We start from the raw sequence: 17,449 nt of genomic DNA, 5'->3' as shown, positions 1-17,449 counted from the left end.
TATCATTTCATAAGAAAAAAATTAGAGAAAATATATTGATTCAGGAAAACTTGGCTTATTAGGCAAATCGGGCCTTGCATAGTAGGCCGTGTACGACGTTCTGGCTACTAGATACAACATATTATATATATATATATATATATATTTATATATATATATATATATATATATATATATATATATATATATATATATATATATATATATATATATATATATATATATAATGTTGTACCTAGTAGCCAGAACGTCGTACACGGCCTACTATGCAAGGCCCGATTTGCCTAATAAGCCAAGTTTTCCTGAATTAATATATTTTCTCTAATTTTTTTCTTATGAAATGATAATGCTACCCATTTCATTATATATGAGATCAATTTTTTTTATTGGAGTTAAAATTAACGTAGATATATAACTAAACCTAACCAACCCTCCCTAACCTAACCTAACCTATCTTTATAGGTTAGGTTAGGTTAGGTTGCCGAAAAAGTTAGGTTAGGTAGGTTAGGTAGGTTAGGTAGTCGAAAAAACATTAATTCATGAAAACTTGGCTTATTAGGCAAATCGGGCCTTGCATAGTAGGCTGAAAAGTGCGTTCTGGCTACTAGGTACGACATATATATATATATATATATATATATATATATATATATATATATATATATATATATATATATATATATATATATATATTATATATATATATGTCGTACCTAGTAGCCAGAACTCACTTCTCAGCCTACTATTCAAGGCCCGATTTGCCTAATAAGCCAAGTTTTCTTGAATTAATGTATTTACTATAATTTTTTTCTTATGAAATGATAAAGCAACCCTTTTCTCTATGTATGAGGTCAATTTTTTTTTATTGGAGTTAAAATTAACGTAGATATATGACCGAACCTAACCAACCCTACCTAACCTAACCTAACCTATATTTATAGGTAAGGTTAGGTTAGGTAGCCAAAAAAAGCTAGGTTAGGTTAGGTTAGGTAGGTTAGGTAGACGAAAAAACATTAATTCATGAAAACTTGGCTTATTAGGCAAATCGGGCCTTGAATAGTAGGCTGAGAAGTGCATTCTGGCTATTAGGTACGACATATATATATATATATATATATATATATATATATATAAATATATATATATATATATATATATGTGTGTGTGTGTGTGTGTGTGTGTGTGTGTGTGTGTGTGTGTGTGTGTGTGTGTGTGTGTGTGTGTGTGTGTGTGTGTGTGTGTGTGTGTGTGTGTGTGTGTGTGTACTCACCTAATTGTGCTTGCGGGAGTTGAGCTTTGGCTCTTTGGTCACGCCTCTCAACTATCAATCAACTGGTGTACAGATTCCTGAGCCTACTGGGCTCTATCATATCTACATTTAAAACTGTGTATGGAGTCAGCCTCCACCACATCACTGCCTAGTGCATTCCATCCGTTAACTACTCTGACACTGAAAAAGTTCCTTCTAACGTCTCTGTGGCTCATGTTGGTACTCAGTTTTCACCTGTGTCTCCTTGTTCGCGTCCCACCAGTGTTGAATAGTTTATCCTTGTTTACCCGGTCGATTCCTCTGAGGATTTTGTAGGTTGTGATCATGTCTCCCCTTACTCTTCCGTCTTCCAGTGTCGTAAGGTGCATTTCCCGCAGCCTTTCCTCGTAACTCATGCCTCTTAGTTCTGGGACAAGTCTAGTGGCATACCTTTGGACTTTTTCCAGCTTCGTCTTGTGCTTGACAAGGTACGGGCTCCATGCTGGGGCCGCATACTCCAGGATTGGTCTTACATATGTTGTGTACAAGATTCTGAATGATTCCTTACACAGGTTCCTGAACGCTGTTCTGATGTTAGCCAGCCTCGCATATGCCGCAGACGTTATTCTTTTTATGTGGGCTTCAGGAGACAGGTTTGGTGTGATATCAACTCCTAGGTCTTTCTCTCTGTTCATTTCATTAAGTACTTCATCTCCTATTCTGTATCCTGTGTTTGGCCTCCTATTTTTACAACCTAGTTTCATTACTTTGCATTTACTCGGGTTGAACTTCAACAGCCATTTGTTGGACCATTCACTCAGTCTGTCTAGGTCATCTTGTAGCCTCCTACTATCGTCCTCAGTTTCAATCCTCCTCATAATTTTTGCATCATCGGCAAACATTGAGAGAAACGATTCTATACCCTCTGGAAGATCATTTACATATATCAGAAACAGTATAGGTCCAAGGACTGACCCCTGCGGTACTCCACTCGTAACGTCTCGCCAATCTGAGACCTCACCCCTCACACTGACTCGTTGTCTCCTGTTACTTAGGTACTTCTGTATCCAACGGAGTACCTTCCCTTTCACTCCAGCCTACATCTCCTGTTTTTTCACTAGCCTCTTGTGTGGCACTGTATCAAAGGCTTTCTGACAATCCAAAAATATGCAGTCTGCCCACCCTTCTCTTTCTTGCCTTATTTTTGTTGCCTGGTCGTAGAATTCAAGTAACCCTGTGAGGCAGGACCTGCCATCCCTGAATCCATGTTGATGCTGTGTTACAAAGTTCTTTCGCTCCAGGTGCTCCACTAGCTTTCTTCGCACAATCTTCTCCATCATCTTGCATGGTATGCAGGTTAGGGACACTGGTCTGTAATTCAGTGCCTCCTGTCTATCCCCTTTCTTGTATATCGGGACTACGTTAGCTGCTTTCCAAATTTCTGGCAGTTCCCCTGTTGCCAGTGATTTGTTATGCACCATGGAGAGCGGGAGGCACAGTTCTTCTGCTCCTTCCTTTAGTATCCAAGGGGAGATTCCATCTGGGCCTATAGCCTTTGTCACATCCAATTCTAGTAAACAGTTCCTTACTTCCCCGCTGGTAATCTCAAACTCTTCCAGTGGTTCCTGGTTAGCTATTCCCTCTCTTATGTCTGGGATTTCTCCTTGCTCTAAGGTGAAGACCTCTTGGAATTTCTTATTCAGTTCCTCACACACTTCCTTGTCGTTTGTAGTGAATCCTTCTGCCCCTATCCTTAATTTCATAACCTGTTCCTTTACTGTTGTTTTTGTCCTGATGTGGCTATGCAGCAATTTAGGCTGAATCTTTGCCTTGCTTGCGATGTCATTTTCGTATTGTCTTTCTGCCTCTCTTCTCATCCTAACATATTCATTCTTGGCATTCTGGTATCTTTCTCTGCTCTCCAGTGTCTTGTTATTCCTATAGTTTCTCCATGCCCTTTTATTTTGCTGCTTAGCTAGCCTACATCTCTGATTAAACCATGGGTTTCTCATCTTCATTTCACTGTTTTCCTTTTGGACTGGAACAAACTTTTTGCTGCATCCTTGCATTTTTGCGTGATGTATTCCATCATATCTTGGGCCGTCTTTTCCCTGAGCTCTGTTTCCCATGCTATATCTGCTAGGCATTTTCTTATCTCCTCATAGTTTCCCTTTCGGTATGCTAACCTTTTGGTTTCGGTATCCCTCCTCGAGTTCAATAACCCTTCTTCAATCAGGTACTCAAACACCAATACACTGTGGTCGCTCATTCCTACTGGGACCTCAAAACTGATTTCTCTTATGTCAGAGTCGTTCAGGGTGAAAGCCAGGTCGAGTCTCGCTGGTTCGTCATTTCCTCTCATCCTTGTGGGTTCTCTGACATGCTGGGTTAAGAAGTTTCTAGTCGCCACCTCCAGTAGTTTGGCTCTCCACGTATCCTCGCCTCCATGCGGTTCCTTGTTCTCCCAATCAATCCTGCCGTGATTGAAAGTCCACCATGATGAGCAGGTGGGATCTATTTCTACAGGCAGAAGAGGCTGCCCTCTCAATTATAGTGTTAACTGCCATGTTGTTGCTTTCGTACTCTTGACTGGGTCTTCTGTCATTTGGTGGAGGATTATATATTACTGCTACTACTATCCTTGGTCCTACCATTGTCATGGTGCCTGCTATGTAGTCTCTGAAACCCTCACAGCCCGGAATAGCCATCTCCTTAAAATTCCATTCCTTTCTCATGAGTAGGGCCACTCCGCGTCCTCCCCTACCTTCCCTCTCTTTCCTTATTATTGTGTACTCCTGGGGAAACACGGCATTCGTTATGATTCCAGAGAGTTTTGTTTCAATGAGTCCAATTACATCTGGGTTCACTTCTTGTGCTCTTTCCCTTAGTTCACTTGCCTTGCTTGTGATCCCATCTATGTTCGAGTACATTGCCCTGAAACTAACTCTCTTCTGCTTCTCCTCTGGGGGGGACCTGTGGGGTCTGGGGTGAGTGGGAGCTGGGAGGATCTGGTATGGGGAGACTGGTGGAGGTGGAAGGGCTTGGGGGGGGTAGGGGGGAGGGTAGGGGGAGTGGGTGATTGGGGAGGGGGAGTGGGTGAGGGGGTAGGGTTGGGGGGGTGGGTGAGTGGGGGAGGGTTGGGGGGATGGGGGAGAAAGGGGGGCAATAAAGTGGGGAGGGCTTGGGGGGCGTGGGGGGAAAGGGAAGGCTGAGGTGGAGGGGAGGGTTTTGGGGAGTGGTGGAGAGGGGAAGGCTTAGGTGGGGTGGGGGAGAGTGGGGAGCTTAGGGGGGTGGAGGAGAATGGAGGGCTTGTGGGTGGGAGGGACGGAAGGGCATGTGGGAGAAGGGAGGGCTTGGGGGATGGGGGAGAAGGGAGGTCCAGGGGGGAGGGGGAGTGGGAGGAAGGGGGTGAGTGGGAGGAGAGGGGTGGGTGGGGGGAGGGTGCCTTAGGTGGGTACTTAGTGGGGGGCTGTCAGGGGTTGGGGCAGGTAGGGTGTCTGTTGGGTAGAATGTGGGGGTGGTGCCGCACTCCCTGTGGCTAATGCACTGTTTGAGGAGGGTTCCCCATTCCCCTCTGGGATTGTAAGGATCGGGGGTGTGGCTCCCTGATTCCTTTCTCTCTCCCTGCGCTCCTTACTCGCGTCTGCTGCCTGCATTCTCTCTTCCCTTGTCATATCCCTCTGCAAGAATACTCTTTTGAACTTCTCTACACCTGCTAGACAGCACTTCCTTTCTAACAGTTCCTCTTTCGCGATTTCGCTCATGAAAACCACCTTTATCATTCGGTCTCTGTCCTTGTTGTACTTTCCAAGCCTGAAAAGCTTTTCAACATTTTGCTCAGCTCCCTCCATCCTTACCTCTTTAAGGATCTCTTTAATCATGTTTTTGTCCTTGTCTCTCCGCTCCTTTGGTCTGGTCCCTGTTTGCTCTTTAATGCCTGCTACTACTACTGCTCTATTTCTCTCTATCAGCCGGCTAGTACATCTAGTGTGTGTGTGTGTGTGTGACGATAAAATATGATATTATACGCCTTACAACTCAAGGTCATTCTGTAGTTGGTAACTTAGTTAATAAAACTCCCAAGCGGGCTCTAGATACCCTATGGCTCACAGTCCCAAATCTGGAACTGTGCACACAGCCACCACACCTACCTATAGGTGACACACATATATAAACCATTAGGAAACCTGGACTCTCTCATAAAAAAACATCACCAAAGACTGCCTGAGTACTCTACCCTATCTTGCAACCCCTCTAACATAAAATTTTGGCTTATCTGACTGTACGGTTGGAGAAAAACCGACAGTAAGCAAGATTTGTTCATCAACGTTTCTCCTCCCCTCAAGTCAAAGATGGCGTTTGATACGTATCTCTAGTTGGATACGTATATAAATTCATGATAAAACTTATGAAGTTCAATTTTATCATTGTCTATATATGTAAATATATATTTTTCAAATGTATCGTATAGTGTGGCAATATCAGTGGGGACAGGAGCGGGGTTGCTCTTCACACGTCTAATACTTGTTAGATTCGGGGAAATTAGATTGCTGTACCTGTTCAGTTACGGGAGTTCCAGATGTCACCTTTCAATATTCCTATTATAATTAAATTACTGTAATTAAGTATGTGGCATTGTAACGTATATTATTTGCAAGTGACCATTATATTATAGTTTGCATTTATATACATTTGAGAACAATTGTTTGTTCAATTAGTTGTAAATATTTAAAAGTTCTTATTTACCATCCTTCATCCTGGATGGAGGCGGAGGGGGAGAGACAATTATGGGTAGGGACAGCGAGAGAGTCAGTTAGCTGTGAGACGTCGTCTGGGTAACATTTAAGTTGAGTTTCTGTTTTCTGTTGTAGATAGGTAGCATAATTTTGTCTGGTTGACAGTTTCCTTTAATTATTTAGCCATTTATTAAGTGATTGCCATCTTAAATAATATTGATATTATATGCTTTTAGTTTGTATATAAATATATTATAATCTATACAGATGTTCTATACTTCAACCAACCTGGTGTATATTTGTTGTTCTTTCTTTCTTGTACCATATCACGGGGCACACTGGTATATCATATTTAGATACAGTTCTTTCCCCTAGATTAATATTATTATACTGTAACCGATATATGAGCTGTGCGAACGATAGGTAACAGTGTCCACCGAACGCTCTTGCGTCATCGCCCCTTAATACTCTATTCTTTACATTTCCAACCAAACGCTTTATTGACATTATTTACCATATTCTCCATGCATGCTCTTTGAGTCCATTTTCCCTCACATAGTTAGGCTATTCCGGTTCACATTATTCCTAACAATCTCCAGCTGAGAAGGTACTACTTTGCTGGGCGGAGTATTACTGGTGACTCGTGGCCTCACAGATATCAGCAATAAATTTATTCCAATAATACATTGTCCACTGTGTCCATCAACAAATTATAATTGAAACTAACCTTCACAAGAGGTAAGGTTCGTAACACCGCCCCATCGCAGTGCCCCAGTCTAAAAGCAAATCACATAAGGAAACTTGAAAAGACAGAGGCTTGCAGAGAAAGCCTCTGTCTTTCTTCGTCTCAAAATTGTGAAGAATGAGATGGTTGATGGTGGTGGTGAAGATGGTGTCGGGGTGATAAAAGAACATACTGCCGGAGGGCGGTATATTATGTTGATGTTCCCAATTTTCGGTATTATTCGTGTGGGCGTGTATTAGTTGTGTGTCGGGCTTGTGAGCCCCAGAAGACTGGTGTTTGAGCAAGGTGTTTACCCCAGGCCACAATGGTAGGGTGGAGCTGAGTGTGGAGGGGGAGTTGCCTGGTTTGGGGGTGGAAGCTCCCACAGTAGAAACAGAATAGATGAGGCCATTTAGGTCCGTCCAAGACCATTATTAACTCGACGACTAATAATTGTCCAGGAAGGGACAGAAGCTGCTATACCCCACTTCCACACTCCTCTCCTACCGTCCATTTCAGCCAATTGACCCATCCCTTCTCCGCTCTAACACCTTTCCTATTCTTTACATTATGCAACCCCCCCCCCCTCACCCTTCATTCCCTTTCCTCCCACCCCATCTCCCCCACCATACACCACTGGTGTCCCCTACTCTCCACTTTTTAGCATTTTCTACCCCCCTCCTGATTTTTTTAGTATCTAAACGAGTTTATTTCAGTTTAGTGTGTGGCGGGTGCGTTTAGCAGGAGGTGGCTGGCCTCTTCAGCAGGTAGAAGGTGCGTTTGTTGGGTAGTGAGGGCGTTTAGCGATACAGTGTCTGTGTTTACAATGGGTGGCTGTGTTTTAGGGAATGAGAAGTTGGTTTAGCGGGCAGCTGGGAGGTGGTTATTTTGGTGACAAGTGTGTTTAGTGAGCGGCAGTTACGATTACGTGAAGCAGGTGCGTTTAACGGGGGTCGGGTGCGTTGAAATGAGCTGACTAGTGTTAACCAGGGCGCTGGCCGGCACGGCACCGCGACACCCGCCTTGATTGACAATTGTATTACCAACCATGGCCGATAATGCGGCTTCACACGTTTAATTGTGCTTTATGGCGTCTGAGGAAGTCCAGGGGGTGTGTTTAGCGACCGGTGTCTGGACGTTTAATAATATTGTCTGCACGTGAGCAGTGTTTTAATCAGCTTTTAAATCCCCTTTTCTCTGCTCGTGCAATTTCTGTTGTGTGTGTGTGAGCTCCATGTAATCGCGTTGAGGCACTTGGGGTTCATCAGCTGTTTTCTTGCTCTGTGGAATTTATATTTTCCTAGGGGAAAAAAATCCAAGAGACTGCTTCCACAAAAGCAAAAAAATACACAAAAACTTACCCTGGCATTGGACCTATATATTTATTTATATACCTACAAAATTGCAGTCATTTACGAAAAATAACCAAGAAATGTATGATATCCTGGAAGATCGGGATATCTTGGTGCTTAAGATAACTTTAGAGAACTAGAAGGTGGAAGATCGAGACACAACATAGAGAGAATAATGGATATGTAATGAAACACGGGAGACTTTTGTTAAAGAAATGTACAACATGGCCATGCATTCGGCCTCAGGCCCGGATTCCAGGGCACGACGTGTTTATAAAGAAATGTAACGTAACAATAACACGAACACCTGCCAACGCTCCGTGATGTTAAGGAGCATTGATACCTGCTTATGTTCCACGACCAAGAGGAGCGTTGGTACCCGGCCCCGTCGAACAGTGCTCCCACGCTCGCCCTGGTGTAGGATTACATGGACAATTGACTCCCCCAATATTGACTTCATCTCATTATTAAGGTCTAGTTGATACCCAAGTCTGCTCTTGGTGTGTATGTACTCACCTAGTTGTGCTTGCAGGGGTTGAGATTCAGCTCTTTGGTCCGTCAATCGGACCGTCAATCAACTGGTGTACAAATTCCTGAGCCTACTGGGCTCAGGAATTACAAGTAGTCACTAAGAACCTCCTTTCCACATCTGGAAGTTCACTACCCTGATATCTTCAGGTTTTCCTAGAACCGTCTACCAGGGTCCTCCACAGTTCTCCAGGCTACTACACCATGAAGTCTTCCTTGAGCAACAATGGTGCTTCACCATTGGTATCACAGAAGCATGTGAAACTTCATTCCACTGCTCCTCTTCTCACAGCTTGAGGTCCTCCTGCTCCTCACTGTATGGCTGCTTCTCCACAGAGCTCAGCACCTTCCACAACCTTGGAGTCTCATCAACTACTACTCCTCTGCTGGCTATAAGATCACAGCAACTCCTTCCCTAGACAAACCTGCAACCCATCGACACGCCAATAGAAATGTTCTTCTATAAACACAAACAAAATGAATCACACACAATAAAAGTTTCACTTGACATCTTCCTGCTTTCTACATGCTGTGAGGTGACTTCCCCCATGATTGGGCTGGTCTGTTTTCTGCCCTCCCTGGGAGCCCTCCGCTTCCCAGGCGGCCAGGGTTGCCAGATTGGGCTACAAGTAGCGAATTGGGCTACTTTTGAGAGCCCCCACGCTCCCAAATGTTTAATTTCGCTACTTGCGACTTTTTGGGCTAGTTTAAAAGCAAGTTGGGCTACTTTGGGCTATTAATGTTAAGAAACTCAATGATGAATATTTATGCTTTAATAATATAATGTGTACAAATCACAGCCGAGTCCAACAGCCTGATTGACTAGACCACTTACCGCAGGAGCCCTGGTCAGAGACCGGCCCCGGGGGACGTTGATCCTAGGAACCTTTGAAAGAAAAAGTAACCGCAAGGCAAGGTAATCCTCCCCAGGGGCCATAGATTTGCCAACCTTAATTGTCATTAATACTTCATTAATTATACTTCATTAATAATACTTCATTAATACGTCATTAATCATCCCAAAAGTTACAGCTGGTTCCACAGATCTTCATTAAGGGGAGAAAGTTATCTAGAAATTTCCAGCTTGATAAATGATGGGAAAGATCCCTTACAGTTAGTACCTTTGTCAGGAAGACGATGGTTGGTAAGGAGCGGTAATGTAGAGCGGCTGTAGATCAGTGGGATTCTCTAACAACTCATTACCAAATAGCTTTTTCCTCTTGTGATAAATATGTTGCAAGGCAACTATTTTCAATGTACGCTGATCCCTCCAATAAGTTATATTTTACATGTCTCAAACAAATCCTAAATGATTTTGAAAGTATGAATTGACTTTATCAAAAAGATGAAGTAGATCAGTATAGCCTTCACAATGTCTTAGAAAACTTCACTCCTGGAATACTCAGAAGAATCGTTCGTCCTCATCATGAAAGCTTCATGTTAATTTGGACTACAATTCTATGTATCTGCCCCTGGAAAAAGTGGACTTTGGTTACGAATTTTCAACACTTCTGGCCACTAACAGACAAAACAATTTTACAACCCAGGAAAAGTTTCAAAATGTTCAAGAAAGATGCGATAATTTTTTAATGAAAGCTTGCAAATAGCTTCTTTCTCGTATTCTAAGTAATGTTGAAACTATAAAAAAAAAGGTGAAAAATCTGTTACCTATCATATGACTTAGCTGACATGGCCAACATTTTCGGAACTTCCGTTAGTATTAGCTGACCAATCTAAGCTTAGTGAAATTGAAAGTCAGTGGCGCCTACTGTTAACCATTGACTAGTCCAACATTTGTAAGGGACAAATTCCGACATCTGAATCGTCATTTTAGACCAAGACAATAACTGTCAAGAACACTGCTGGCGATCCCATACTGATTGACCTCGCTGAGTTTGTGTTGAAAATATACAGCTTGCCAATCAGTAATGCCCTGATTGAACGGATATTTTCGAGAGTAACGTCTGTGAAAACTAAACTGAGAAATCTTGAATGGGAATGGGACTTGAGCTTTTGACATCAATCTTGAGAATCAAAACATATCTTGAAGAAAATGAAACTTGTTGCTCGTCATTTGAACCACTCATGTCAATGCTTAAATATGAGTCTGCAATATACAAGAACGAGGTCTTGTATATTGATCAAGATCTATTGTATATTGATCAAGATCTTGGTAATCTTCAACTGTAAAGACGTGGAAGGACTTCACACCCATTAAGCTCCAAACAGTAAATATTGGTAAGTTATCCTATTATCATATTGGTTAAATATATATATGCAGAGATAATGTTAATAAAACAATTAAAATCGTTTAATGTACTCTATATATCATAATAGATTACATTGAAACCCGTATCAGTCACTAAACAAAAAATTGGGCTACTCCTATTACAAATTCGCTACTTTTAGCAATTTGAATCTGGCAACCCTGCCCAGAGGCCGCCTCTCAGTCTGCCTTTAGGCTTCAGCTTGAGAACACGGCATCTCCCGCCACCAACACACCGCACCTACGACACGCAACTACACGCCACTACAAGTCACTACACGTCACTTCAAGTCTCTACACCACATCACTACACGTCCCTAAACGCCACTACACCACATCACTACACGTCCCTAAACGCCACTACACCACATCACTACACGTCCCTAAAGGCCACTACACGGTCCCTACACGCCACTACACGTCACTACACGCTGCTACTTGTCACTACACGCCACTACGCCTCACTACGCGCTACTACAGTACATCACTACACGTCCCTACACGCCACTACACGTCACTACACGCTGCTACTTGTCACTACCCGCCACTACGCCTCGCTACGCGCTACTACAGTACATCACTACACGTCCCTACACTACAACACCACCAGCAACACCACCACCCCAGCAACACCACCACCGCAACAACACAACCACCCCAACACCACCACCACCCCAACAACACCACCACCACCACAGCCCAAGCAACACCACCACCACCAACAACAACAACACCACCACAGCAACACCACCAGCAACACCACCACTAACAACACCACAATCACCAACACCACCACTAATAACACCACCACTACCAAGACCACCCCAGCAACACCAACACTACAACAAACAACACCACCCCCAGCAACACCACCCCAGAACAGCACCGCCAGCAACACCACCATCCCAGAAACACAACCACCACAACAACAACACCAACAACAACACCACAAGCAACACCACCACCAACAGCAACACCACCACCAACAGCAAAACCACCCAATCAACACCACCACCACCAACACCACCACCAACAACATTACCATTAACAACACCACCACTAACAAGATCACCACCAACACCACCACCCCAGCAACACCACCCCAGCAACATCATCACCACCAACACCACCACCAACAACACCACCCCAGCAACACCACCACCACCAACAACACCACCCCAGCAACACCACCACCACCAACACCACCACCAACATTACCATTAACAACACCACCACTAACAACATCACCACCAACACCACCACCCCAGCAACACCACCACCACTAACACCACCACCAACACCACCACTACCAACACCACCCCAGCAACACCACCCCAGCAACTGCACCACCAGCAACACCACCCCAGCAACTGCACCACCAGCAACACCACCCCAGCAACTGCACCACCAGCAACACCACCCCAGCAACTGCACCACCAGCAACACCACCCCAGCAACTGCACCACCAGCAACACCACCCCAGCAACTGCACCACCAGCAACACCACCCCAGCAACTGCACCACCAGCAACACCACCCCAGCAACTGCACCACCAGCAACACCACCCCAGCAACTGCACCACCAGCAACACCACCCCAGCAACTGCACCACCAGCAACACCACCCCAGCAACTGCACCACCAGCAACACCACCCCAGCAACTGCACCACCAGCAACACCACCCCAGCAACTGCACCACCAGCAACACCACCCCAGCAACTGCACCACCAGCAACACCACCCCAGCAACTGCACCACCAGCAACACCACCCCAGCAACTGCACCACCAGCAACACCACCCCAGCAACTGCACCACCAGCAACACCACCCCAGCAACTGCACCACCAGCAACACCACCCCAGCAACTGCACCACCAGCAACACCACCCCAGCAACTGCACCACCAGCAACACCACCCCAGCAACTGCACCACCACCAACCACAACACCACCACTACCAAAAACACCACCACCCTAGCAACACCACCCCAGCAACACCACCACCAGCACCAGCAACACCACCAATAACACCACCAATACAACCACCAGCAACACGACCAACTACACCACCACCACCAACAACACCACCACCACCAGTAACACCACCAACACCACCACCACCACCAACATCACCACCACCAATACCACCACTGCCACCAACACCACCACTACTACCAACACCACCCCAGCAACACCACCAGTACCACCACCAGCAACACGACCACCAACACCACCACCCCAGCAACACCACCACCCCAACAACACAACCACCAGCAACACCACCATAAGCAACACCACCACCACCAACAAAACCACCCAAGCAACACCGCCCCAGCAACAGCACCACCACCACCACCACTACCAACATCACCACCCCAGCAACACCACCACCACCAGCAACACCACCACCACCAGCAACACCACCACCACCAACACCATCACCACCAACAACAACATCACCCCAGCAACACCACCAGCAACACGACCACTAACAACACCACAATCAGCAACACCACCAACAATACATATGTGATAACATACATCTGATCACAAATGTCATATCATTAATGCAAACACTCAAACGACAAGGCCGACGGGTACTTATCAACTGGGTGCCAAGTCATGTGGGAATAATAGGAAATGACATTGCAGACGAAGTTGCAAAACTTGCAACTAAGAGAAGAAATGTAGACATTTACATACCACAGAGTCTATCATAGATTAAAAAAGTAATTAGAAACAGAGCAATGCAAAAGATGTACAGTGATTACAACACAGCAGTTGCAACATCAGGATCTGCGGGTTGGTACAAGAATTCAACCAACTACGAACCACTTAGTTTGATGAAAGGGAGTAGTAGAGCAACAGAAGTGCATTTACACCGCATCAGGCTTGGATGCCCATGTGCATGGGAAATAGGCTTACAGGTTCCGGAAGACGAGAGGAAATGTCAACACTGTGGAGAAATGCCCGACAGACCACTGGAACATTATCTAACACAGTGCACAGTTACAAACCCATTAAGGTTTCAACTTAGATTCAACAGAGCAGAAGAAGTTGTTAAACACATATGGCAAAATCTTACTGAAGCGACCATACGAGTCATAAATACTCATATTCCGCCCAATTAAAACAAAAACCAGCAACACTTATTGGGCCAGCCAGAGGCTTAGGGCCCGCGCAGGAATATCCCTGAAATAAAACACCACCAACAACAACAACACCACCAGTAACACCACCACCAACAACACCACCACCACCACCATCATCACCACCAATACCACCACTGCCACCAACACTAGCACTACTACCAACAGCACCCCAGCAACACCACCACAAGCAACACCACCACCAGCAACACCATCACCCCAACAACACAACCACCACCAACAAAACCATCCAAGCAACACCATCCCAGCAACACCACCAACCAAACAACACAACCACCCCCAACACCACCACCACCACAAGCAACACCACCACCACCAGCACCACAATCACAAACACCACCACAAATAATACCACCACCAGCACCACAATCACAAACACCACCACAAATAATACCACCACCACCACTAACAACACCACCACCACCAGCACCACAATCACAAACACCACCATAAATAATACCACCACCACCACTAACAACACCACCACCACCAGCACCACAATCACAAACACCACCACAAATAATACCACCACCACCCCAACAACACCACCACAAACAACACCAACACTACAACAAACAACACCACAGTAGTGGAGAGTATGCCAGAACGCTGCAATTTTGCTTTTTTCACCTGCAGTGTTCTGGTATACTCGTTTTTCGTTACCCTGGTGTGATTCGCCTGCAGCGTTCTGGCATACTCGTTTTTCGTTACCCCGGTGACCCATGCACAGACATCGCTAATGGTCAATGACGTCACCCAGTCTTCATCTTCCTTGTATAATCCCATTTTCTGATACGAAATATTTATTCCCATTTTCAATATTTATGCTAAGAGGAGATTAAAAGGCCGGCTCCTGGCGCACCCAAATTCATTTACCCCAGTGGTCCATGCACAGGCATCGCTAATGGACAATGACGTCACCCCATCTTCATCTTCCCTGAAAAAGTCCGTTTTCTGTTATAGTGTATTTATTCCCATTTTCAATATTTATAGCGAAGGGGGATTCAAATGCTGCCTTCTGTCAAACCTAATGTGCAATGACGTTAACCATTATAAGCTCATTTTCTCAATAAGGTATTACCATACTGTTTCCCATTGTCTAAGAACATTTTATAGGCGAGATTTCATATTAACATAAGAAATGAGTTCAACCCTGTTACAGAACCAGTATTTACCCAGATCGTTTTCCTAAATCTAAAACTTATTCCAATTTATGTCCATTGTTTCGTGTTTATAGTATTAATAACCCATTAATATCCCTTTTTGCCATGTTTCCCCTATTTCTTCTTTGCCTTTGTAGATAATGCAATTTAAGCTTTGTCAATCTTTTCTTCAAGGAATGCTTATTGAGCATAGGGCAAATAAAAATGAAAACCTACTATCATCCATTTGTAAGAAAACAGTCCCCTGCCAGGCGTGGTGACTTCAATGCGATTTCAGTACTAATCCAATATAGCTTCATAACGCATAAATATATATGCACGTACATAAATATATATGCACATCTCACATTCTCTCAAAAACATACCTCTCCCACACATTACTGTAGCATATAACAAATCAAAATACTCATTCAGTATACATATATAGGAATACTACATTCAGTAAAAGCAATCCTCTCATGTTTTGAAATAAGGCCTTATTTTCTGACGTCATCATCCCTAATATGGCGCGAGGGCCCCAACGTGCTAAATGTGGACCCTAGGAGGTTCACACATAAGTGTGAACTCTTAATCACTCTCAATACCTCAACTGTACTCTGTAACATCATAGGCGATATTCAGCTGCATTGGCTCGTGTTTTCGCTCATTGCTCATATTTTCTGTTATTCATAAACCCGATCAAACCATCCTAACCTAACTTATTATATAACAAACAAATACATTCTACAGACCAGTTGTTGTTGTTGTTGTTCAGTGACATCATTAAAAGCCACCTCAGGTATAGGGATAAGGTATTGTTGTCCATTAGCATATAAGTGTCAAGGTATCACAGCACCTGACTGGTTAACTATGTATGACATCACCAGATAACCAATGCGGCCTTTAGAGTCCTACCTGTATATGTACTGTATTTGATGTTATTATTCAAAAATGACTAGACTAACCATCCCCCACCTAACCTAATCAGAGGTTTAAGAATATACATTTTAGTCAACCACAACTGTAATCATTATTCAGTGATAAGTTCAAAAGTATAACAGCAACCCAAATGTCATACCGCTATTTTTGCAGAATCGTACATCTGGCAGCATTGTAGGTGAGCTGAACATAAGAATAAAGGTAACTGCAGAAGTCCTATTGGCCCATACGAGGCAGCTCCTATATATCTCCTCCCAATCTCATTCATATTCATGTCCACCCTATGCTTAAAACAACCAAGGGATCCCACTTAAAGTATTAGTTTACAATAATAGTTTTAATAAATAGCTCTCATTCTAGTTTTATACACAACAGCAATTATGAAACCCTATAGCTAGATATCGTACTATAATCCACAAGAAGTTACCACACATCTGGCAGTACAGCGAATTAGTGGCTGTGTTCATAGGCTAGTCAACTGTCCTCACATCCATCAAATAACTATCTAAATGTCGCAGCTCAGTTCATCCATCTAGCAACTCAGCTGGATGCTAGCCACTATATTCATAGGCTAATCATTTCTACACCTCAAAAAATCCTAGTCTTGCTACACAAATCAGCTAACTTGTTTCTAAACCAACAGTCTCAAATACATTCATACATACTTACACATACTCCACAACCTATACATTCATAGAGAATAGCCTAGTTTTTTGCCGCCATTTCCCCCATTAATCAGATGTAATTTATGCCATACACAGAAAATACAGCATTACACATCAAATATGCCATTTATGCACAAAATATATTATTTACACTCAAAATATACCATCACCCAAAAATATACCACCACACAAAAAAATGACATTTACATAGAAAATATGTCAGTTGCACACAAAAATATACCATTTACACAATATTGCATGTACACTCAGAGTATGACATTTACACAAAGTATGGTATTTGTACAAATATATCAAAATGCTTATGCATTTAGGCAATCAAAAATGCACTTTCACTAAAATTCCACAATTCCACATACATAATTTTCACAAAATACCCCATACATTGTCTCATAAACCAAAATACACTTACACTATTAAGATCTATTTTTTCAGATTACAGAACATACACAAACTATACAATTTGCACACAAAAATACAGTTGCACCAGTTCCCCGTCAATAAATTAAAAGCACAACTTGCATAAATGCACTATTAGCAAAAAAACTATTATAAAACATGGACAATTATTACACAATTTGTGTAATTATTATACATCTTTGCACAATTAATACAAGAAAACTTGCTATATAATTACTCAACTTGCACAATAACAATCAATACA

This window comes from Procambarus clarkii, chromosome 32, assembly GCF_040958095.1.
Source record: "Procambarus clarkii isolate CNS0578487 chromosome 32, FALCON_Pclarkii_2.0, whole genome shotgun sequence".
In the NCBI taxonomy this organism is placed as follows: Eukaryota; Metazoa; Arthropoda; class Malacostraca; order Decapoda; family Cambaridae; genus Procambarus; species Procambarus clarkii.
Note: the sequence above shows the minus strand (reverse complement) of the source record.